General features: G+C 46.8%; 1 protein-coding gene across 3 annotated transcripts in view; it reads right to left on the reverse strand.

Moving 5' to 3' along the window:
- VWF (von Willebrand factor) overlaps positions 1-10,264 on the reverse strand; it is a 207,628-nt gene that overhangs the window by 174,900 nt on the left and 22,464 nt on the right. The window lies entirely within an intron of this gene.

The raw sequence follows: 10,264 nt of genomic DNA on the forward strand, positions 1-10,264 counted from the left end.
AAATCTTGAAATTACGAAGAGCTTAGACTGGCATGACCTCTGTACCATGCCCTTCTAAATCAGTCATCCGCCCAAGGAATAGATGGAAGCAGGCAGGGTCCGTGAAAGGCTAATCAGAGGTTATGAGGTGTCAAAAAATGTATTACTATCACAAAAAGAAGAAAAAAAGACTCACTGCCCACATACCCTTCTTCGAGGCTTAGAAATCTGTCAACCTTTTAAGGCACACCCAGATAAATTAGGTAGGCTTCCCACTGTTACAAGTGATACTTTTTTGTTCATTATTGTAGAGCAAACAGTAGAGGGTCAAGGAAATTTTATTTTAAGTCAGGCATTGCCAATCTCAAAAAAACTGAGAAACACGGAAATACAGTTTGCACACATACACACAGTAATGTTTTTCTTTGTATAGAATCAGACCTGTTCAAATGTTGATCACCAGTTCTATACTTATCACTGTTGTGATGCCTTAACTTATTAGTGGCAGAAAGAAAACTGAACCTGAACAATCCAAATTGTATTCTACACAGTTACAAGGGCACTGACAGACATGCAGCTCCCTGCTATAACTCATGGCACTTCACAGGAAGTGCCATGAATTACAATGTTCCCCCTGACCCAACAAACATTTGCTGTTAGGTCCAGGGGTTGGGGATTGACCAACTGAATGTCTCAACCGCTGCCAAGGTGCAGGGGGGCTCCATCCTCCAGCACAGGCTGGGCTAACCCCAGATGCAACTCCCCCTGCTCCCTTCTTCCCCTCCCATTCCAACAACAGCATCAGGAGCGAGGCTGGACTATATCAGCCCAGCTCTGGTCCTGGTGTGTGCTGACACATGTTAATGAAGGCATTCCACTTTGGAGCCTGTAATGAGGACTCAGACTGTTGCATAATCAAGCACTTTTGAAAGCGTTTTGTAGATGTGCACTTCTGTAAGGGTATCATTCTGGAGCGATTTCAGGGGGCAACAAATGTAACTTCTGTTTGTGCCCAAAATTTGCGGTGGCTCTCACTATGAAGCTCCTTGTTGGCCACTGATAAACAGCAAATTTAAATGCATTTCAAAAAGGTTCAGCTATTTTTCCCATAAAATTGTCAGCCAAGTCTTCAGTTGGAATGAATCAGCACAGCTCCACTGATTTCAATGGGCTTATCCACCAGTTTATTCAATCAAGGTCTAAGGGTCTGCTCTAATGCACAGCAAAGGCAAAGGAAGGACATTATTTACAAGGAGTGCCACTTCATAGAGCCAGGTCAGGGTGCCCAGAAAACAAAAAATCATAAAATGTCACCAGTGCAAAAGCGAGCATTCCAATATATTCCAGGAGCAGCAATGAATCAGCCCCTGTTAACAGGGTACCAACACATCTGCTTATGTTGTAACAGCTGTACTTTTACCAATAGAAAAAATATATATTTCATGTTGTGTTCTAATGAAAAATTTGAATTTATCAGATTTCCACCTAGTATAGTGTCTGTGCCAAGTTCTAAACCCATCATTTTTGCCAGGAATGGAGGAAAGTGATTTTTTAGGAACAGGGTTGATTATACAAATCAGTCAACTGTCCTTTTTACTAATCCGGTATACCAATGTAATATTGGTGTCAATGGTATTAGAGGAATTACAGATTCTGGTGGAACATGACAAGCACCCTTCCTCTGTGGACTGCACAAAGGGAGACTAAATGATTTACCCATGGTCATGCAGGGTGTCAGTGGCCAGATAGGTAACTGAACCTGGGTCTCCCAAGTTCCAGGTGAGCAACTTTCCCACAGGGCTGTCCTTCCACAAAAAAGGAAGGTCAATAAAGGGAAACACTAACAGGTTTCAAGATGGCAAATTCCTTGCCTGGAATGTTTCTAGATCCTCTTCCTTCACTGTAGGATTAAGATTTTGAATAACAATTGCACAACACAGTGACTGTGATCTAAATAATTTATTTGTTAAGAAAGGTACTGGCATAACCAGAAGGCAATAAATATAAATATTTAGCTTCAGTGGGGGTATGGGTGCGCATATATTAATATTAAGTTGTCCACAGTTTTTAAGGAATTTTATCCAACAAGTTACAGCCAGCCCATTTCTTGTGTTAGTGATGTATCAACAAGGAAATATAACCAAACAGCAGCAGAAAATTTGCAGAATGCATTATTAAGAATTGGCCACTAAGAAACTTATGGTTATGCCATGAGTGCTTATACACCACCAACACTTAGAGGTTCCATTAGATAAGTTTATCCCATTCCAAAGGCCCTGGCCTCTACCACTGGAGTTAAAGGAGAGTATTTCATACTCTCTTCATATTTTGTGCTAGCAAGCTACAGCCTTTGTCCAGGTCAGTATATAAAACCCTAGCCTGCAAGCTGCTCTTTGCTGATGAATCCTTGTGCCACTTTGCTAGAATAGGGCACTGTTATACCCCATGGCTAGGGACAGAAGTTACACATAAACAGATTTAAGTGATCAGAAACTGGTTTAAACCTGTAACAGAACAGAAGCTCAGAGCACATAAACCAGTTTCAAAATGGCTGAAACCGGTTTAAGATAAACCTGGTTGAATGTTGCATCAGAAACTTAACTGATTTGGGTCAAACCAGTTTATAAAACTTCTGTCCCAAGCCCCTTCCTGAATCAAGTTAAATCACAGTCCCCCAGCATCCCAGCATGCTTTCCAGCCCTAGGCTGGGCTGTGCTGTGCTGTGCTGTCTGCTCCAGAGAGCTGGGCTGGCCCTTCCCCTCTGCACCCTAGTGGTAGCAGTGAGGGCTAGCTGACAAGGGAGTGTGGGGGGGAGGGAAGTGGGGGGCAAACCCAGTCTACAGGGGAGGGACTGCCCCTCCAGGCAAACCCGAGCTGGAGCCTCAGGCCAGAAAGGGGGATTAAACACCCCTTCACCCACTCAAATTTACTGCTGGCTGCAACTGTGGACTACAAATCCCAGAGGTATCTGGAAGCAGAAAGAAAAAGTGATGAGCAACCCTGCAGAGTCCTGCTGATGTGATTCTGGACTGCAAATCCCAGAGACCTTGGGGGCAGCAGGAAGAGGAAGTAAACACATAGCCAGAGAGCTGTGCTCTAGTGCCCCCCCAGTTTCTGGCCAGAGCCACTGCAGACATGTGGCTGCATTTCCTGAATCAAGTTAAATGTCTATTCAGTTCTGATTCAATTTAATATGTGCAGCTTAGACTAACCTGGAAAGACTAAACTGATTCAGCCTCAGGCTTTTTGACTGTACTTAGCCCATATGGTAATGTTGTGCAGCACATGCTGAAAACATGTATTTTTGTCTTGACTCCCAAAATGAAGAACTCCCTTTGCTGTTTGCTGCACCTGAGTCATTTCACCTTTCTATTATGAGAATAGTACACAGGATTCTAAAGAACACAACATTCTAAGGATATTCAGACCCAGGGTTTTAACCAAGTCATCATTCCATAATATATTGCCACCTGTTTACAAGACCTCATTGTAGATTTTGGAGTTTAAGTCAGACAAATTGAAAAAGAACATTTGCAAAATGGTTAAAGGGACATTATCAACTTTAAATAATAATAATAAAATTATCTCAGGCATTTGGCAGCATACCACATCCAGTGAGTTCACCAATTCCCAGAAGAATCACAGTTTTAATTCTTTCTTTATTTTTTTTAACGTGGTCACTGATTGCAGATGCTCTCATTTTGGGCACTCAATATCATATGCCAGGGACCTGTTTTTTTTCAGAAGTGCCAAAAACTCACAAATTTCATTCAGAGTTTTGGGTGCTTTGCACATTTGTAAAACAAGTCTAAGTATTCTATGTGGTGGACACAAGGGCTAGGTCTACATCAGCAGTGTCAAATTCACCCCACACACTAGGCAGAATACAGGCCAGGGCGCTCCTTGCGAGTCAGATGGGAAGGGCAAGTGGCAGCTGTGACAGGGCCCTGGGGCTGCAGCTTTGGGGGCAGCAGCAGTAGTGGCGGAAGTGCCCACAGGCCAAGCAGCCGCATGCTGCAGCAGAGCCAGTGCAAGAAATGATGGCAGCAGGGCAAGCGGCCATGTACTAAGCTACTATGGGGCAAGCTCACTCATGGACTGTTTCTGGCCCACGGGCCATACGTTTGATGAGCCCGGTCTGCACTGTGCTGCCACCATGCTAGTCACATCACTGAGGAAATAAAGTCCTATTGACTAACTTCAACTCTGCATGCCTTGGTCCTAGAAACAAAGCGGCAAGGATGGCCTGGGAACACCTCCAAGACCTCACTCAGGACCTTGGCTTCCAGCACACTAAAGAAGAATAAGTGGGGGCACAACACAAGCATCCTCATAGCTGCCTACCTAAGGCTGATGCACACCAGGGAAGAATGGCTGTGTGGAGTTTAGTTCCTTGGTTGTACAGCTGAGTGTTTGGCCACAGCAGCAGATTTAACCAAAATAAGTGTCACTGGAAAATTCTGACCCGAGACAACTTTCCTTTGCTGTCTGTCTGAGTTTTTCGCTCAGCAAGACAAGCAAAAATAAAACTGCTTAAAAAGTAAAGGAAAAACATAATTGTAAAACCACAAAAACCTAACAGAGGTATGCAAGTACAGATGTAGGACTGAAGTCACTTTTTTTGGTTAATTCATTAGATTTTAAAACTCACGTCACATTAAATGAGATTGGTGGCACCCTGACACAAATGGTTCCTTCATGTTTGTGATTTGCTGCTCCCACTTCTCCCCCAGTCCCACCACACAAAACTGTAGGTGGGATTTTATACATTCTTCTAATTGCTTTTGCACTGCATTATGTTGCTCCATGAATTGCGTTTATTTAAGCCACAATGAATGCCATTAAAAGGATATTCCCTCCAAAAGATAACTTTAAGATGATAGAAAGTTTCATCATGAAAATAATAAAAATGTTTTTCTTTGTGTTTTAAAGTACAGAAATATAGTAACTATTTTCTTTATCTCATGTAGCAGGGACATGCTTTGGTACTCTAGATTTATAGACTTTCAGTGGTTTTTTCTTTCTGTCCCCCTATCAAATTAGGAATACTATAGTTCTGTCTTTCCGGTGGTAACCTTTCTGAAGCAGATAGATCTGTCTCTTCATTGTGTTACATTAACCACCTACCATACATTTGGATTCAGTATAAATAACGAATATTAGACTTCATTTGCTACACTGACTCAACTAAGCCTTCGCCCAGCTAATTCAAAAGTTGGTACCTGACTGAGATTTTAGACAAAGCATGCCTGGCTCTAGACCCGCTAACCCTAAATTCATACTGGCGCAACTCCATGACATTATTGGAGTTGTTTTGGCCAACACAAATAAAAGAAAGTCAGCCCGCAAACATTGTATACATTTCCTTTTACCTACCAATTTCTTGGGAAAAACAAGTCTCACTGTTGCAATGTTGCCTTATTGTAGATAGAGAGTCTTCTACATTAAGAATCTGGTCATAGCATTTTTTGTTATTGATTTCAATGGAAGCAAGATTAGAAAGCTTAAACTCCTGTCATTTTTATGTCTAGTAATTAGAAGAGAAAAGAACATAATAAAAGGTAGTCTTTAAGTACTATTTTCAGTGAAACAGGAAAACTTGAAAGTAAGAATACCATGTGAGAATCTATTAAGAAAAAGAAACAAAGAAAACCTCTGCCATTTTTAAAAAATAAGGCTCTCTTCCTACAAAACTATTATAGGGAACTGTACCTTTAACAAGTGCTGGCATGAGTCAGATGGAATTAATTGTGTTACAAAGAGGTCCATGTCATACAGTGCTGACTGGTAAGGGCCTTTGTACATGCCACAAAATAGGCCTTTAAAGCAGTTTAAATGCCCTTCTGCATTGATTTAATGGCGTTGCTGTTTGCACACTCAGCAATGTATTCCACTTTAAACGACTTTGTTGCATAGCAAGATACAATACCTCTGAGTTGTTTTAGTTTGGTACTTAATGTGCAAGAGTGCATGGGGCGCCGGAAACTGACGTACCCGGGGCTCGGTGGGCTTCCAGCACCCCATGCACCATCCCTGCTGCCTTCTCCCACCACCAGCACACCCAGTTCCCCTCATGCCACCTTGCTGCTCTGCCCCAGGGGCAAGCCAGCTGTTCCTGGCCAGTCCCAGCTGGTGGGAAGGCGGCGGGGAGGATGCAGAGGTGCTGGAGCTTATCTGCCTCTGCTTATCTGTGGTGGAGAGTGCAGGGCAGGGCAAGCTGCCACCAGGTCATGCACCACATTGAGCTGTGAGGGATCCCAGTGCTTTCCTCTGTGACAGCAGGGCCCCCCACATGGCATCCACCCACTGGCACCCAGCCCAGGCAGTCCCGGGGGGTGCCACAGCCGCAGAGAGAAGCACCAGGCCCCGTGCAGCTCAGGGGGTCGCACGATCCAGCAGCAGCCTAGGCAAGCAGGCAGGCTCCGCTGAAGAAAAATAAAAAAATTTTTAAAAAAAACAGCAAGAAGCCTGATCTTTTTTTTTTTTTTTTTTTTTCCTTTTTTCTCCCTGGAGGCTGCCTGTCTGCCTAAGCTGCGTGGGGGCCTGGTGCTCCCCTCCGCGGCTGCAGGAAGGCTGGTGCTTCCTTCTGTGGCTATGGCACCCCCTGGGACCACCCAACCTGGGTGCTAACAGGCAGGTGCCACCTAGGAGGCACCACTGCCACCACAGAGAGAAGCTCCAGGCCCCTGCACAGCTCAGGGACCTCTCAGCCCGCCAGCAGCTCACTCCCTCCTCCCCACCTCTGGAGAGGCAGGTAAGGATTGGGCCCCCATCCTTGTGTACACACCATGGGGTTTTAGTTCGATTTAATTCTCCCTAAATTGAAACGGTGGTAACAGTGGATTTTTAAAAACCCACCGTTTCAATTTAGGGAGAACTAAACCAAATGAAACCCCTAACCATCCTAAGAGTTCAGACACTGAATGAAGTGCCCTCTCTCAGATCCCTTGGTTCCAGGAGTATAACAAAGCTTTAAAAAAAAGAAAGAAAGGAAAAGAAACATCGTGATTGTAATAATAGAAGATAAAACACCCCACTAAACTTGTGGCCCTCTGGAAATGTGGCCTATGATTGCCAGAACCATTGCTGAGGAGGAGAAGCTGAAGTATCACCACAAGATAGACAGAACAGCATAATCCCAGCTTCTCTCATCAGTTTAAACGGAAGGTCTCAGTACTGGATGGAGTTGAATTAAAAAGACACCAGGATGGCAGTTCCTAAAATGTGAAAGATGGGCTAAACAGTTAAAGGACTAAGCTGAACACTGATGTAAATTGATGTAATTTCACAAAGTTCAGGGAATTATACCTGCTTGCTTAAAGCTGAATTTCATCTGAGAATTACAGCGCAAATTTTATTTGTGCTCTAAATTCAGCTGAGGCACAACCTTGTTCTAACTGTGCACCTTCACATGGTTCTCACTGCAATGGGAATCAGACCTTTGTGAGCCAGGTGCAAGGCAATGTCTAACCCCTTGTAGATCCTTTGAATCCTGACTTTCAAGGTTCAACTTTTCTTTCGTCTCCTCTACTTCCCTTTGTCCTCTCCCAGCTCTGCATTTCCCAGTGTCTCCCATCTTCTGTGTATCTGTTTTTCGAAGGAGTAAGCTCTAAAGGGGCAGAAACCATCAATTTTCTGTATATTGTACTAAGTTGAGCATATTTTCTATGTTCTTGCAAGGGCCCACATACTAAAATTATGTAATTTCCATTTAAATGTATTTAATGGATCAAACAGTTTTTACAAAATTAACTTTCTCTGGGACAGAAATATCAGTTGTTACTTGGCTCTATCATCTAAACCAGCGGTATCAAACTCATTTGGCTCCACAGCTTCCTGCAGACCAGATCCACACTGTGGGGCTTTCAGACAGCCAGATGACCCACAAAAGACGGAAGCAGGATTAATCCCAGCGGGAGCCGCTGTTTTATCACAGTGCTGGAACCCATGAAATTAATGCCACTACTGCTCACAACTGCTTTTCCCTTGCTGCTAATTTTAGTTGCCAGAGGTGATTAAAACCCCCAATTTCAGTGGCAGGTAAAAGGAGGGTGGGAAATGACCAACATCAACTCCCTGGGTTCCAGCAACTCCAGCAGGTGCACAAGCTAACACTGCCGCAGGGGGTCCAGGCACTACAGTGATGAGCCCCACAAGCAGAATCCAACTCAGGGAGGTGGGTGGTCAAGCCCATGAGAAGCCCCATGGGCCTTATGTTTGACACCCCTGATCTACAGTGTAGCTGCTGCCAACCCCTGCATTACCTAGAGTTGCCACCGAGGGACCCAGGCTCTGGAACACACTGACAACACCGGCCAGGTAAGAGCCCCTGGCCCCAACCCTAGCCTGGCCGGCCCTGGGCCCTGTCCCCAACCACCCTGATGGCCGGGGCCCAACCCCATGCTCCTGGCCAGCAGGCCTCGTCGCTGCTGCGGGCCCCATCCCTGGGCCCGGCCTGTGCTGGCAGCAGCCTGGCCCCATCGCTGCCATGGGCCCAGCCCCATCTCCACTGCCAGGGCTGTCTCTGGGCCCAGCTCCATGCTGCCAGCAGCCCGGCCCCATCACCGCCACAGGCCTCATCCCTGGGCCCAGCCATGTGCTGCTGGACACCTGGCCCCATCGCCACTCTGGCACTGGGCCGAGGACATCTGCAGCATGGGGATGGGGCCTGGGACATGGACCCGCACAGGCCCTGGCCCCATCCCCGCACTACAGATGGCCCTGACCATGTGCTGCCGGCAGGCCCAGCCCTGGCCAGCACCATCACTGCTATGTGCCCCAGGGCTGTCGGCAGCGCCAGGATGAGGCTGCGGCCCAGGCCTGCAAACCTGCGCAGGCCCCAGCCCCATCCTGGCACTAGCGATGGGCCAGGCCACATGCTGCTGGCGTGTGGCCAGGGCCAGGGCCAGGGCTGTCTGCAGTACTGGGATGAGGCTGGAGCCTGGGCCCATCTTGGTGCTGCAGACGGCCCCAGCCCCGGCCACATGCTGCCGGCGGGCCGGGTTCCGGCCCCATCCCGGCGCTACTGGCAGGCATGGCCCCAGCTAGAACCTCTATCGCTGGTGTTGGGCCAGGGCCATCAGCAGCACCAGGATGAGGCCGGGGCTGGGGCCTGGGCCTGTGGACCTGTGCAGGCCCCAGTCCTACCCCGGCACTGCCAGCAGGCCCAGCCACCAAACCTCCGCCACCCCCCCACCATCACCCTGCCCTCCCCAGCCCAGCTCCACTGCTGAGCCAGGGCAGTCTGCAGCTCTGGGATGAGTCCAGGGCCAGGGCCTGGGCCCCAGCCCTAGGTTGCCAGTGGGCCCAGGCCCCAGCCCCATGCTGCTGGGTGGCCCTGGCCCCACAGCCCCAACCCCTCGCTGCCGGTGGGCCCTGGCCCCAGCCCCAATGGGTGCAAACCTGCTGTCTTCCCAGAGCCCAGGGCCAGAAGACAGCCACGGGCAGGGTAGGGAGGCAGCAATTCTTTGCAGCCTCCCAGCTGCAGCTAGCCCTGGTTTGTGGTAACTGCTGATAGCCATGGAGCCTGGGCCGCTCCCAACAGCCAGCTGGGAGGATAGAAGCCTTGCTACAAGCAGCCCAGGCTCCGTGGCTATCAGCAGCTACCATGAACCTGTTTTTCTGGCATGCCACCACTCCAGCACCTTCCAAGGTAGGCATCGTGGGTTTTTCAGCACTCCAGCCAAAAAACGTTGCCTACCCCTGTTCTACACTACAAACAAAACTGAATTAAGGGATCTAGCTAAACACAGTTTTCCCTGACTCCATTCATAATACATCAGTTGTGGATAGGTATTAGCTAGTTCTGGTCACTCAGCCTAAAATTTAATATGCATGAACCCATTAACGTAGCAATTTGGTTCCATCCACACTGCAAACAGTAAGTACTGCATGGCCAAGGTATTGCATTTTGGACTTGCCTTAAGATGCTTTATTTAAACATTTCTTGTATAATTATTGTAAAATTGTACAAGTTTTAGGTTCAACTTTCCTTTGTCACCAGAATCTATTGGGAGGAGGGAAACTACATTTTTCTTTAGTTTTTTAGTTTTGGTCTATTACTTTCATTCAAAAAAAAAAAAAATCAGTCTGTATCTAGAAGTTACAATGCATTATCCTTCTGAAGTTAAGAGCCTCTTCCAATAACAAAATTTAATAAATATTCAAGAAAAGAGTCATTAAGGCAGATGAAACCATAAGACAACAAAAATTTAGCTTCAGCATCTAATCTCATGCACTTACGGGAACATGGGACATAAAATAAAGCAATTCCCTGGGTCCTACT

The sequence above is a fragment of the Crocodylus porosus genome, unplaced genomic scaffold (assembly GCF_001723895.1).
Source record: "Crocodylus porosus isolate Cpor-Errol unplaced genomic scaffold, CroPor_comp1, whole genome shotgun sequence".
NCBI lineage: Eukaryota > Metazoa > Chordata > Crocodylia > Crocodylidae > Crocodylus > Crocodylus porosus.